We start from the raw sequence: 15,581 nt of genomic DNA on the forward strand, positions 1-15,581 counted from the left end.
TCGGGTACGATCGAGCCATTTTCGACAGAGTGATGGCCATTGGACATAGAAAAATTGGGTGGAGTGTGGGAGAGGATGATCGGTGTAGCACGTCGAATTCTGGATTCTCTTCTCCTGGATGTTAAACGTTTGACCCATGAGGTGCTCACCACACTGATGGCGGAGGTAATGTCAGTCATGAATTCGAGACCCTTGGTGCCAGTGTCACCCGATCCAGAGCTACCAATGCCACTGACACCAGCAACTCTCCTTACAATGAAAATCAATAAATCCGTACCGTGCTTCCAGTTAGACAGCTTCTGTCCTAATGATCTGTACAAGAAACAGTGGAAGTGTATCCAGTACCTTGCTGACCCAATTCTTGGTACGCTGGAAAAATGAATACCTTCCTACTCTACAGTGTCGCAGAAAATGGCAACAGGACCGTGAACATCTCAAGGAAGGCGATGTGGTTCTCCTGCGAGACAAAGCACTACACCGAAATGATTGGCCAGTCGGGATCATTGTAAGAGCTTATGCAAGTGACGACGGCAAAATCCGGCAAAGTAGACGTTCGCACAGGACAAGACAAAAAAGTGTTTACAAGATCTGTTAATGATAGGGATGTCAACGAGTACCCGGTTAACCGGGTACTCGATCGAACGTCCGAGTATCGAATACTAAAATCGGTACTCGGTTACTCGGATGTATATTTTTTAATATTTCTAAGTTTATATAATGATGCATTAAAGCATCGGTTTTAAAACTGAAAATGTCCATTGCACTTGTACATACAGTAATTAGGATTTCCTACGCCTCTCAATATGTTACATGTAATTAAATGACCGTTATCGCCTGTGGCAGTGTTTCCAAGTAATTATCGTGACCAAGCACCTGTTACCTAGCTTTTCTCGCCTTTGGCTGTCTTCTACCCTTATTTTTGGCTTACTTTAATGATTTGTTTTCACTGAACATCGTTGATATAGTCTATTATATAAATTAGATAGCACACAGTAGAGACTATGAACAGACCTAAAATGCCGCCACCGACTTCAAAGGTCTGGAAATATTTTAAAAGAACTGAAGACCAAGGTTTTACAGTTATCAATGTACTTGTTCATTATAGCATTGAATGACTTATTTTTGACGTCGTCGTGTCAATAACTGCCGTCAGGTGAGAAGACAAATTGAATAACGCGCGTTAGCGCGTTATGATAATTTGTCTGCTCACCTGACGGCAGTTATTGACACGACGACGTCAAAAATAAATCATTTAATGCTTATATTTACATTCCCTTACTGAAGAAATCAATTGTTTACTAAATAAATCGATATAAAGTGCAGATGAATAAGTAACAGTAAGAGCAGCTGTTTTGTAAAACCGGTTTAAACTGGTTTTCACATAGACTGTTGAGATAAGATCGACGAGCATGAAAATATAATCCATGATAAATAACTCTTGGAATGTTGCTTTTAACAATAAAGTCAACTTTTATGTTGAATAATTATAAAACATGGTGTTTTGACAACATTCATGAAATACATTTTTTAACTGATAACATAGAAATCACTGTTTGAGAACTACTTATGTAAATTACTCGTAAATTCATACGCAGTGAATAGGTGTTGCATTTAGAGGCATTTAAACATCACGGAATTTAATGGAAAAACACAGTAGAATGTAAATATATTTATTTACACTTTTACCGAGTACCCGGGTACTCGATCGGAAAAACGTCCGAGTAACCGAGTACTAAAATTGACCGATTTGACATCCCTAGTTAATGATGTTGTTTACCTTTTGTCTGAGTAGTGATTGTTTATTATGTACATGCATTGTTTGCATTGTGCTTGATGCCCGGTAACAGTTTATTGTAAGAGATGTTTTATTAGATTGTTTTATAGATTTTTTATTACCAAGTGTAATTCCTTTTTTACATCTGTTCATTTGAAGGTGATATCAAACTGATTTTAGACAGGGAGTGTTCTGTCTCCGGAGTATTTTTTATTGTTTCCAAATTTGTCCGGTCTTGATATTCTATTCATGTCGTAAAGGAACGCTGTATGTACGTTGAACCATGTGCTATCGAGCACACACACATCTTTAATGTCCAATCTAATATCTATTAGTACTGTTACAGTCATGTATGTCCCGCACAGCGTAAGTGTTTTTCATAAATGTTTTCTTCATTAGAATTTGTGTAAATTGATTATTTACTACTTTATACATGCAAAAAGATAGTATTATTGTTTACATAGTGTGTAGAGGAAACTCGAAACGATTTAAGTCTTGATACGTAACTGAACAAATTGCACCCTTATCTCATTCTAAGTATAATAACTTTACTAGTATTCTCGAGACTTATTTCTATGTCTTATACGTATAAACTTTTTGTAAACATGTGCTAGATAAGTTGAGTATTTTCATGCATAGGTAGAAAATGTGTATTGCTAGATTGTGACATGATATTGTGTGTATTTTATTTAGTCTGCATAAGTTACTGTGTAGGAGATAAGTGAGCTGTATAAATAGCTAAATTTGTGTATTTTGCTCACATTTCTAGATTTCTAAGAGAAACCTTGTTTGAATTATTTAAGTATGGTCACAGTATCTGTCACAATCCTGTATGTTTGTATTGTCTGTTTCGTTTATCAGAGATTGTATTGTAATATTATGTTTTGTTATTTTTTTCAGTTTCTTACCATTTATAAATACACATGCAACAATAAAGTGGATGCTCAGTGTATTTTTCGGGTTATACTAGCAGGTATTTGCGAACTGTTACAGTGTATAAGGATTTGTTCGTTAAAAATTGTCGGTTGTCTACCGTGTATGTAACGGGAAGTTTGGAAGTGACTGTTCATGACTCCATGGGACAAACCTGCGGTAAGTAATGTGATTATTATCAAACTTGTAGATACGATCAATGTATTTTACATTTAGTATTTTTGTCTAAAATCTGACAATATATATTAGATCCGCGCCTCTATTTGTATTCATGAAATATAATTCGGGTTCGATATTCTAGTGGTCATGTTCGAGGTATTCCGAATACAACGTTTCTTTTTCACACAATTAAGGTATTTATTCTTTGTTTAGATCCTCCAATCAGGGTTTACTCAAGAAACGGAAAAATGCCAACGACAGGTACTTGCAATAGTTATTATTTTGATAAAATTTGGGGTTTTTTTTATATAAACCGCATGTGTCGTGTCTGCTTCATGCATATTTGTTATTTTAAAAAAAATCATAAATTCTACATTTATGTCTCTGATTCTAGATTCTCGCCATTATTTGTATTCATGAAGTTATGGTTATAGAAACAAAGATTAGACAATCCAGGTTTGGTTGTTCATAGATTAATTCATTTACAAGTGTATTTTACCCACAACGTCTGAACAAAGGGAAAAGGTTAACAAATTTACAGATGCCATCTCTTATAAAAAAAAAAGATTAAACATAATTCCATTCATTTATTTTAAACGTTTTCAGACCTGCAATATACTCCTGTTATGAGTCTGTTCACCAGGACAATTGGGACCCCCTCCAGGACCCCTACGATTTGTGTTTCTTCTACTGGGACACCCAAGAGACTTCTACTGAGACCTTCACTGATAGTGGTTCTTCTTCTGGGACCTCCATAGAGACTTCCAACGAAAGGATTGACAGTCTGTCCACTGGGACCTCTACGAACATCCCCGTCTTTGGCCTTTCGGACCATAATAGTTGATTGGTAAATTGTTTTCTATGTTTACTTTGTCAAAGGTCTGATAGAAAATAAAATGATTATTAGTATACCTTGTTTTAGAAAAAAAAATGTTTTAATTATTAATACACTCAATACACTTGGAAGGAAGGAAAACATGGAATTAGGGTCAGATGTAGAAAACTGCCCAAGGATATCGCTGCAATATTTGTTCTGCAAGGTCCTTAATCCTTGTGGCAGAGCCTCCATTTCTTTGACTCTTTTTTATTACTTTTCTGGCCGTTTTTTGATGAATTTTCCTTCTTTTCATCTTTGTTTTCCTTGAGACCTTCCTTTTTTCCATCATCATTCTTCTTCTTCTTTTTGGGACTCAGAGTGTCCTCTTGCTCCTCTGACTCCTGGATCTTTTTGGTTTTACTCCTCTGTCTTTTTTCGGAACTTTCGTCTGAATTCATTTCAAAAGAAAACAGTTCCTCTGGAACATCATTCAGTCCCTTCTGCTTTTTTAAGATTTTTGAATAAGAAGTGTTGCAAACTTGTTTAAATTTTCTTCGTCTGAAAAACAAAAGACTTGCTGTTAACTTTTATGATATAATACCTACGAGTTATATTGATATTAAGTTTAGAGAGGAAGGCAGCCTTCATTTTGTTTATAAGTGTTGAGGCATGAAAATTAGTGGGAATTATTGGTTGGTTAATGTATTAAGGTATTTTTCAGAATCCAAAATATGGAAAATATTAACTAAGTTTACAGTCAATTCTATAATCCAAAATATTCCTGGTTACCCAAGTTTTGAAATAAAAAACATAATATACTTATTCAGAAGCACATATATATTCATGCAGATTTACAAATTAAAAAAATACACTACTTATATTTACTTAAAAATATGGTAATATTTCCTTACATTGAGACAGCCCCCTGGACAAGTAACTATCGTTTGGGGGGGGGGGGATTTAATCGATGTTTACCCCGCATGTATATTATGACATTTGTAGTTCATAATCATAAAAGCAATGGTTGAGTTCAGAGAGGTGTCAGATTAGACAGCGGGGAGTCTAATCTACCAGTATTAGATAAAGGGTCGTTTTGTTCTAGATCAGTATAGATAAAACATAATGTTTATGGTTTTCATTGTGCGTGACATGTCATAGTTTTAAGTGGGTGGACTGGTGCGAACACATGACTACGAATTTGCCCAGGGGTTAAGTTAAAAATATAACTCCTGCCGTGCAATCTCCTACCGTTCTACAAGTAGGTACCTGTAACACACATCCCCCCCCCCGGCCAACATATATGTGGTTTCCTTATCTAATACTATTGTTAAATTGTTTATAAAAACATCAGTGCGTATGCACAGCTTAGTTTTCAAACAAAATCACAATCAATGTTCATATGTACAATAATACCTATAGATTTCTAAATCGTAGCAAAATATAATTTGTAATAGTAATAGTGTAAGATTTAAAGTTTTCCAAAGACTTCTGTGATAGGAAAACTTTTAAAACAACTTTAGAAGTCTTTTGTAAAATAAAAAGAAATTGTCTACATGAATCAAATACCGGTACATTAAATTGAAGTAGGTGGAAAATGATTGACCAAATACATAAATAATCTAAAAGTTTAAGGGTGTATTTATGTATTGACATTGAAACCAATAAGTATTTATTTTATCATGGCATATACCGGTACTCAAAGCATACTAACACATGGGTATTAATGTTAAATGAATGATCAACACAGTTAATTAACAGTTTCCCTACATTTCTACATGACATTCAAACAGATGTAATCTTAGATTAACCGAAACCAACAAAAAAATCAAAAAAATCTTAGATTTGTAGCATTGCACCTCAACTTCCCCATCTATACAACACTGGTTTGATGTCATTGTGCTCGAGAATAAGGCCCTCTTAGAGGATTTAGGAACTGGTTCTGTCACAATTACATCATAGCATTTATAAGTGCAATAGAAATATCTTCTAATCATCATAAATATCTCTTATTTGAAATTCAATCAGATTTTTTCAGCTGCAGACATCACATGCCCATATGCAATACATCAATGTATTTCACTTAAAAAACCCCAGAATTTTAAAACTCAGTCTAACTTTTGTACTGATATACATGTGCATAGCTAATTTATGATATCTTATGACCTCATGTACAATACTTTGTGTCACATTTAGCACACAGAAAAGCAGAGTTTTATTCTTATAATCATAAAATCATGATATACACATACCAGAGTTTTCTTCATTTCCACCAGTTTCAGTCAGGATCTGTTTAAAAGAAATTCAAAAATGACCAAATTTGATTACCGGTAATAAGCATGATAAGCCTAAAAATTTAGAGAGAGAGAGAGAGAGAGAGAGAGAGGAAGAGAGAGATTACCTTAGGCTGTGGTGCAATTTTTCTTTAACTCTCCAAATCACAAAATGGGGCAATTTTAACAGGTTATACATAGGCTACTCTTGCAAGGGGGTTTGCCCGTCGGCTGCTAGGTTGATTTGGACCATGTGGACTGCGGAGCATTCTCTTTGTGATCGCTTTCCGCCTTGGAGAGGGAATAACTAAAAACTGTGTTTTACAGACCTGATCTAAGCTTTGGATGTTTGGATGAGTCTTTGTTTGGCAGCTTTGTTCTTCTCGTCTGCTTTAATTATTGATTCCACAGATCTAAAGCATTTTCTACAGACCCCAGCATTACTCCCTTCGAGATCAAGGTCCGATTTTTCGGTAACTTTTCGAATACAATCCACCTTTTCTGAATTAAGTGTCAGTTTATTTTGATAAAACTTGTGAATTATATCAGTCCCATCAGTTGTCTTTTCGAACTGCACAAACAAAAATCCGCATATAATGCAGGCATCACCGAGAACACAAGTTTTCGTCGGTGTCATGGACTGCGCCATTATTGTTTTCTTTCGTTTTGAACACCTCGGTCATCTACGTATGTCGATAAAAAAGTCGAGAAGTTCCGAGCACTCACCCAAAGAGTCGGAACAAGTGATTTCATTGGTCAACTGAAAAGTCACTTTGACGTGACCCTGCATGGGATGTTGTTAGATGTTTGAGAAGCGGTAGCGGATTCAGAACGTCTAGTTTTAATTAGATTGCAATCGGCGGGGATGTACTGTACGACAGTCTTTTTCTATCAGACCAGATCTCCGGATATTGAATGTTTTACCGGACGGGTTTTCACTTTGATGTTAATAAAAAAGTTTCCGAATAAAATGGAAGAAGCGTGTTTTTTTTTTAACTCTTTGATGGTCTAAATTTACATCATAATATCCGCGCCATCGGAAATCCGGAACAGTTATTATCATTTGATAGAAAATTTTGATGATCCGTTAGTGTATATCATTAATTATCATTCATTACTCAATTTACAGTTGTTACAAAATCTTTAATCATAAGAAAAGTAGGATATTTTAGGTACTTCTGCCTTAATATATAGAAGAAACAGTTATCTACGACGAGGTTCCACGCAATAAGGAAGAAGACTTTGAGGAAATACCACCCCAAGCACAAGTGGGCAATGATTTGTATTATTCTGACTCGGATTTGGACGAGATGGATTTTGAGGACACCATGGAATCAATGTTCAACTCAGATGCAGAACTACACTTTGACGATGCGTGTTTTGTTGGTGAGGAAAAAAAATGATGAAGATGAAGACCAACCCCTGTACCCCAAAGCTCCAATTTAACTGAGAACATTTATGCTGTTATTCACATCCTTCATCATGAAACACAGCTTAAGCAGTGATGGAATACCTAAAGGCCACACACTTTGCACCAGTTTGTATGACTACAAGAACTCTTTCACAAATCTAAGAAATCCAATGGTCAAACATTTCTACTGCCCACGTTGTTTAGGCTATGTAAAATCATCAGCATTAGAGAGTTAACTAAAAACTTATATGCACAGACTGGTTTTTATGAAAAACTGCAACATCGTTTTCAAAGACAGAGCATAGATGGAATATATATATGAAGATGTGAATGATGGGAGTCTCTACAAATCATATTGGGAGAACGATGGACCTCTATCAGAACCAGAGAATATTTTTAATATTTCTTTCACATTCAACACTGATGGAGCTCCAGTCTTCAAGAGCAGTAAAGTGTCGATATGGCCATTATTCATGGTGATAAATAAATTACGGTACAAACTATGAATGCTAAAAGAGCATATGACCATTGCAGGACTCTGGTTTGGCCCCCATAAACCTAATATGGGAACCTACTTCTATCCATTTCTGGACTGTTTTAAAAGGCTACATGAGGGAATTCAGTGTTTTGCACCATCTCTTTGAACATTTATATGCAAAGCTTATTTACTATTTTGGCACAGCAGATCTTCCAGCTAAATGTCTATTATGTAATGGTGTACAATATAATTGGTCCTTTTCTTGGTGGAAATTCTTACAACAAGGAGATACTGCAAAGAGAGATAAAGGACATACGCATGTATTTCCTTATATACCTGACTATCCAAAAGACCCCAGACTTTCTTGTTGGAAATTCTTACAACAAGGAGATACTGCAAAGAGAGATAAAGGACATACGCATGTATTTCCTTATATACCTGACTATCCAAAAGACCCCAGACGTACAGTACATGATGTGTGTCGAGATGCGCAAAAAGCCATGGGCAACTTGGAAAAAAGTGTTTTGACCATGTCTCAGATACTGCATGTGCCCATAAAAAAAGTGTAATCTAGGACACACCCTTTTGTTTTGATAATGACAGCATTTAGCTTTGTAATGATAGCTAGTGTATCTGTTTTCTTCTAATCTACAGGTTTACCTGTGGCCTGCAGGTGATCTGAAGATCAGGAATATAGAAAATATTGTCAATTTGATATTGCTAATGACCCAGTCAAGCCTGCTGAAGCAAAAGGGAAAGGTTTGTATGGGCATCTTGATGCAAATCTGCATGATTATCTGTATTTTAAGTGGTGGGAACCTCTGAAAGGAATACCAGGAGTTTGAAAATATTATTAACTTAACGAGATGTGTTTTACACTCTATGAGAAAATGGGATTTGCAGATACGTTTTTCAGATTAGTTTTTGTTATTGACGCAATCTTATTTTGGTGTACTACAGTATATAGAATGTTGATAGTTGAAACTCATATAGACATTCATATGTTACATAAGTGTTTATGACTTTGATCTTTGTTCAGTGTATTTAATATCTTTCTGTCCACTGGAAATCTAAATATCTTTGAAGTTACACCATTGAAGTTACACATTCAATACATATATCATGTGCATGCAGAATTGATTGAGCCAGGATTCCTGATTTCGTCATATAAGTGATACATTGTACTGTTTAAAATGTATATATCACTTGTGAATTACTGGTATATTAGTGCATATTTCATTTGTAAAACCATTTAACAAATTTCAAATGTTTTGTAGGACTGAAATGTTTTTTATGGGTTTTAAAATTACTGAAAGTACATGCACATCTTTTGACGCTGTATATATAGCAAAAAGAAACTGTCAGCTGGGTTTAGAATAAGTGGCAAAATGATGTAATATATACAATATTAGAAAAGATTACATTGTTAGTAATAGCACATTCTTGAAATAACTGCATTGAATATATACATATAAGTATTTGATTTTTTTGCAAAAATTACATGTAATTCTCTTAACACTTTATGTTTATTCTATTTTAGTTTCCAGACCATGCCATAAATGAATATTTCTTGAATGGAATGCATGAGGATGGAACCTTATTCTGCCTTTTTACCAACTCACACCATCTTCTCAAGATTTATGGAGCCAACCACAGAAGAATATGTTCTATACACATCATTCATAACATTCTTATTTATGTTACATAACTTTAAATGTTACATAACTTAAAATGTAACATAACTTAAAATGTTACTAGATAGATTTTTTCAACAATAAGAGTTTACATAAAAAATACCAGCAAACTTTTTATCGAGTGCACTTATTTTGTATTTTTCCTACCCATATATCTAACATATGTTTTTATATAACATATTCATATACATTTAACATTTTTGGAAACAGCTTTTTTTTTTTAATTGAAATTTAGCCTAACTATTTTATACAAGGTTTTTTAAATATACTCTTTTGTATACAAACAGAACAAAAATACTTAGTTACAATGGGAAATGGACGTAATATATATAAAAGTGTCTGATAAATGTATAGGTCTTGTTCATGAACAGAAGAAATATTTACAACGAAATATTCAGTTTTTACCATCAAATACAAATATTAATAATTTTAAAGAATAATATTTAATCTAAATAAGATATAAACGTTTTTTTGGCCTTTATTCCAATGTTTGGAAACAAATCCAATATATGATTAAAATTGCTGTACAGTGTATCATATTAATTCCTATAATATGTCACTTTAGTTTCTTGAACAGCATGTTTATTACCTTTTTTTCTTAAAATGATGTATACAGGGTCATTAATTTATTTTCATTATATTCAACCAGATACAAATAGGCCTTCTGCAACCTTTTTATTGTTTAAATGGTATGGAGTTTTAATTACCTTTCATATGAAAAATGACGTCTAAATCTTAAATTATGTATTATTTATAATTAAAATACTTTGAAAACTTTAATTTATTTATTTTAATAAGATTAAGAAACGGACTATAGCCAATGCACGTTTTTCAAGAGTTGTCTCTCTTGGGGACAATAATGAATGCTCCCAAGGGTTCATGACCCTGAATATTGAGTAGGCTGTGAGGTGTGTCATATTAAAGGTCAAAAGTTTTAGCGAATTTAAAAAAAAACCAATAAATTTCTTCAAACACACGCTTTCAAATATTTATATTTGCATGTATCTTTAATGATTTAGCTACTGTAGATGTACGAGTGAATCAAGTCTATCCCCATCGTACTCTCCTGCACATGATAACTGGCCCCCGGCAGTAACAGATTCTACATCATTCGCAGATGCGCAAGACTCAACCATCACAACGTTTAGGTAAATTACTTGATTTACAGAATAAAATACACATGCCCTTTATTTATCTTATTAAACGTATTCAATTTTTATTTTGTTCTTGTTACATTAAAAAACGATTCATTTAATTTTATATATTTTTTAAAGGGGTATTCAAAATAGGGATTCCATATAAGCGCCAGACAAGAGATTTTCAATGCTCATCACCACTTGGTGGGTGAATCTGACCAGCATCGACAACATCCATAACTTCACACGCTTAGGCTGTGAGGTGTGTCATAATAAGGTCAAAAGTTTTAGCGAATTTTAAACAAGATATCTGTGAGCCAATGCTCACTAGTGATACCCCCGCTCTGATGTGAATATGCAAAATAAGCAAAGTCGACATTTAACAGAAAGCTGGCATCCGATTGGTACAGAAATATATCCAACAATATGGCATGCCTAAACAAATAGTGTGTTAAAATGTCAAGCATCTGCAATAAACAGCTGCTGAGAAATCTTTGAGGAAAATTTGTTTGAAAATTTTGGCTAAAATAAACAAAGTACTCATTTAACAGGAAGATGACGTCCGATTGGTACAGAAATATATCCCACAATATGGCATGCCTTAACAAACACTGTGTAAAAATTTCAAGCATCTCCGATAAATAGCTGCAGAGAAATCTTTGACGAAAATTTGTTTGAAAATTTTGGCAAAAAATAAACAAAGTCATTATTTAACAGGATGTTGACGTCCGATAGATACAAAAATATATCCCACGATATGGCATGCCAAAACAAATAGTGTGTTAAAATTTCAAGCATCTGCGAAAAATAGCTGCTGAGAAATCTTTGAGGAAAATTTGTTTGAAAATTTTGCCTAAAAATAAACGAAGTCGTCATTTAACAGGAAGTTGACACCCGATTGGTACAGAAATATATCCCACGATATGGCATGCCTATACAAATATTGTGTAAAAATTTCAAGCATCTCCGATAAATAGCTGCAAAGAAATCTTTGACGAAAATTTGTTTGAAAATTTTGGCAAAAAATAAACAAAGTCATTATTTAACACGATGTTGACGTCCGATAGATACAAAAATATATCCCACAATATGGCATGCCTAAACAAATAGTGTGTTGAAATTTCAAGCATCTGCAATAAACAGCTGCTGAGAATTCTTTGAAGGAAATTTGTTTGAAAATTTTGGCAAAAAATAAACGAAGTCGTCATTTAACAGGAAGTTGACACCCGATTGGTACAGAAATATATCCCACGATATGGCATGCCTATACAAATATTGTGTAAAAATTTCAAGCATCTGAGATAAATAGTTGCTGAGAAATCTTTGACGAAAATTTGTTTGAAAATTTTGGTTAAAAAATAAGCAAAATCGTCATTTAACAGGAAGTTGACATCTGATTGATACAAAAATATATCCCACAATATGGCATGCCTAAACAAATAGTGTGTTGAAATTTCAAGCATCTGCAATAAACAGCTGCTGAGAATTCTTTGAAGGAAATTTGTTTGAAAATTTTGGCAAAAAATAAACGAAGTCGTCATTTAACAGGAAGTTGACACCCGATTGGTACAGAAATATATCCCACGATATGGCATGCCTATACAAATATTGTGTAAAAATTTCAAGCATCTCCGATAAATAGCTGCAAAGAAATCTTTGACGAAAATTTGTTTGAAAATTTTGGCAAAAAATAAACAAAGTAATTATTTAACACGATGTTGACGTCCGATAGATACAAAAATATATCCCACGATATGGCATGCCAAAACAAATAGTGTGTTAAAATTTCAAGCATCTGCGATAAATAGCTGCTGAGAAATCTTTGACGAAAATTTGTTTGAAAATTTTGGCTAAAAATAAACAAAGTCGTCATTTAACAGGAAGTTGACACCCGATTGGTACAGAAATATATCCCACGATATGGCATGCCTATACAAATATTGTGTAAAAATTTCAAGCATCTGAGATAAATAGTTGCTGAGAAATCTTTGACGAAAATTTGTTTGAAAATTTTGGTTAAAAAATAAGCAAAATCGTCATTTAACAGGAAGTTGACATCTGATTGATACAAAAATATATCCCACAATATGGCATGCCTAAACAAATAGTGTGTTAAAATTTCAAGCATCTGCGATAAATAGCTGCTGAGAATTCTTTGAAGGAAATTTGTTTGAAAATTTTGGCAAAAAATAAACGAAGTCGTCATTTAACAGGAAGTTGACGTCCGATTGGTACAAAAAACCATCCCACGATAAAGCATGCCTATACAAATACTGTGTAAAAATTTCAAGCATCTGCGATAAACAGTTGCTGAGAAATCTTTGACGAAAATTTGTTTGAAAATTTTGGTTAAAAAATAAGCAAAGTCGTCATTTAACAGGAAGTTGACGTCCGATTGGTACAAAAATATATCCCACGATATGGCATGCCTTAACAAACCCTGTGTTAAAATTTCAAGCATCTGTGATAAATAGTTGCTGAGATAAATGCGACAGAAATTTTTGTTACGGACGGACAGACAGACGGACGGACAGACAGACAGACGGACGGACAGACAGACACACAAGGGTAAAACAGTATACCCCCTCTCCTTCGGAGCGGGGGTATAAAAAACCCAATAAATTTCTTCAAACACACGCTTTCAAATATTTATATTTGCATGCATCTTTAATGTTTTAGCTACTGTAGATGTACGAGTGAATCAAGTCTATCCCCATCGTACTCTCCTGCACATGATAACTGGCCCCCGGCAGTAACAGATTCTACATCATTCGCAGATGCGCAAGACTCAACCATCACAACGTTTAGGTAAATTACTTGATTTACAGAATAAAAGACACATGCCCTTTATTTAACTTATTAAACGTATTCAATTTTTATTTTGTTCTTGTTACATTAAAAAACGATTCATTTAATTTTATATATTTTTAAAGGGGTATTCAAAATAGGGATTCCATATAAGCGCCAGACAAGAGATTTTCAATGCTCATCACCACTTGGTGGGTGAATCTGACCAGCATCGACAACATCCATAACTTCACAATCTACTTCAGGACGAACACTAATCGTTGGTGTGTCAATCAGTTTATAGTGTGTACATTTTTTTTTAAAAAAATACCATTTGTAATACTTTGCAAAAGTTAGATCAACTTTTGTCATATATACATGTATTTTTTTTTTTCAAAAACGGTTTCTAGCAGGCAGGACAAGTACGTCGAATTCGGATTAGTATTGTATTTACTTTTTTGTCGTTTTTACATTCAATCCTGTCTTTACTTTTAAAAGTGATGTTTTTAGTTGTATTTTTTAAACTTAATAAAGGTTTTAATTCACCTCTATATTGAATGTCCTTGTTATTTCTGAGATAATTATAGTTACCGTGTACTGTCTATTGACCGTAGTCGCCAGAGATCAACCAACTTTTTAATATCTTGCTACAAAATGGAAAGATGCCAAAGGAATGGAATCTTTCACTCATTACATCATTATACAAAAATGGCGACCCTAATAATAAAAACAATTATAGAGGTTTCAGTGTTGCAAGTTGTTAAAGAAAACTCTTTACAGGTCTTTACAGAAATGCTTGGATAATTATCTCGAATCAAATAATCAGACTTAACTCAATATGAGTTAAGTCCAGTTATTGAAATGAATAGAAAACTAGCTGATCCAAGAAAGATAACTCTCAATTACCTCTATTGGTTTCACATGTATAATTTAGAGATAACTCTCAATTACCTCTATTGGTTTCACATGTATAATTTAGAGATAACTCTCAATTACCTCTATTGGTTTCACATGTATAATTTAGAAGTATCGTTCCTAGTTCATCGCGCAATCGTTCATACGCAACAGTCAGCTTCCTTTTTGGATTTCACCTTCAAGCGGTAGTCGATCATTCCAAATATCCAACAATCAGGATCCATCCATCCTTAAATATTGCCAAATACCAACAACGTTCATAAGTTATTTTTTGTAGGAAACATAACGGTGAGTGTTCTTTTCCATTTATCCTCGCTACTAGCGGTATCTAGGGTGCATTTATGGATAATCAGAAAATCATTATAAGAGCTATGTGACACCATGCTTGTTCGATGGCTTTAAAACATAAATCATACGATCAAATCTTAATACCAAACTATTTCTGAGTTGCTCATGTTAATCTTTCATAAATTTAATTGATTAACAGTAGAGTTTTACTCTTTACTTTATACTTTATAATTGTTATTGGGGCCCCTTTGAGGTTTCTTTAAAAAAATCTTATTACTGCCTATAATCTTAGGTTCCTTCCGCCTTAAAATGTTGCAAGCAAGAGTCAAAGAGGAATTCATCATCCCAATATGTGTCGTCCAACCCAGCGGCCTCAAGACTAGGACGTAGTTCGAGAACTCAGCCACAACCACAACTGGTTTTGTCCACCCCTAAGGCTCCTGTACAACCAGTGGAAATGTCGGTGCCAGATGTCACCATCTCCACGCCCGTCAATCAGCAAATTCCAGTACCTGCAAGCAGCATGTTGTCATCTGCTATTGCTACAAACCCAACACTCCTTATCAGCATTTCAGACAATTGGTAATTTTGTTCCCCACTCCATTGAAGAAAAAAATTGTTCAAAAGATCATATTGATCTAGCCAAACTTTTGCACACCGACCTTGACACAACAATTTTCAATTGTCGACGGTCAGTTAACAATGTCTCCAAAAACAAATCACAACAGTTGATTCTTGTACTGATGCATTTGTAATTTTTTCCAGCATTTATTTGTTGAGACACCCTACAGACATTTAGGGCATCCTAAAGTTCATTCAAACTATTAGGTTAGGGGCTAGCAGAAATCCAAATGCAAGTTGGTTGGAGTATGATAAACAGTTTAGGCTAAAAATCTCCACCAACACATCTATCACTTGG

General features: G+C 34.2%; 2 long non-coding RNA genes across 3 annotated transcripts; both read left to right on the forward strand.

Annotated features, from left to right (window-relative positions):
* Window positions 1–1,311: 1,311 nt before the first annotated feature.
* LOC128173361 (uncharacterized) lies at window positions 1,312–4,878 on the forward strand. The gene is made up of 3 exons (XR_008242488.1): window positions 1,312–2,866; window positions 3,080–3,127; window positions 3,473–4,878. It is a non-coding gene; the product is annotated as an uncharacterized LOC128173361 (long non-coding RNA).
* A 5,121-nt stretch (window positions 4,879–9,999) lies between these two features.
* Window positions 10,000–14,399, forward strand: LOC128173134 (uncharacterized). 2 transcript variants are annotated; one of them, XR_008242432.1, is made up of 4 exons: window positions 10,000–10,684; window positions 10,811–10,934; window positions 13,352–13,480; window positions 13,606–14,399. It is a non-coding gene; the product is annotated as an uncharacterized LOC128173134 (long non-coding RNA). The 2 variants fall into 2 exon arrangements; XR_008242433.1 differs by having other exon boundaries at window positions 13,361–13,480.
* The last annotated feature ends 1,182 nt before the right edge of the window (window positions 14,400–15,581 follow it).

This window comes from Crassostrea angulata, chromosome 2 (genome assembly GCF_025612915.1).
Source record: "Crassostrea angulata isolate pt1a10 chromosome 2, ASM2561291v2, whole genome shotgun sequence".
NCBI lineage: Eukaryota > Metazoa > Mollusca > Bivalvia > Ostreida > Ostreidae > Magallana > Magallana angulata.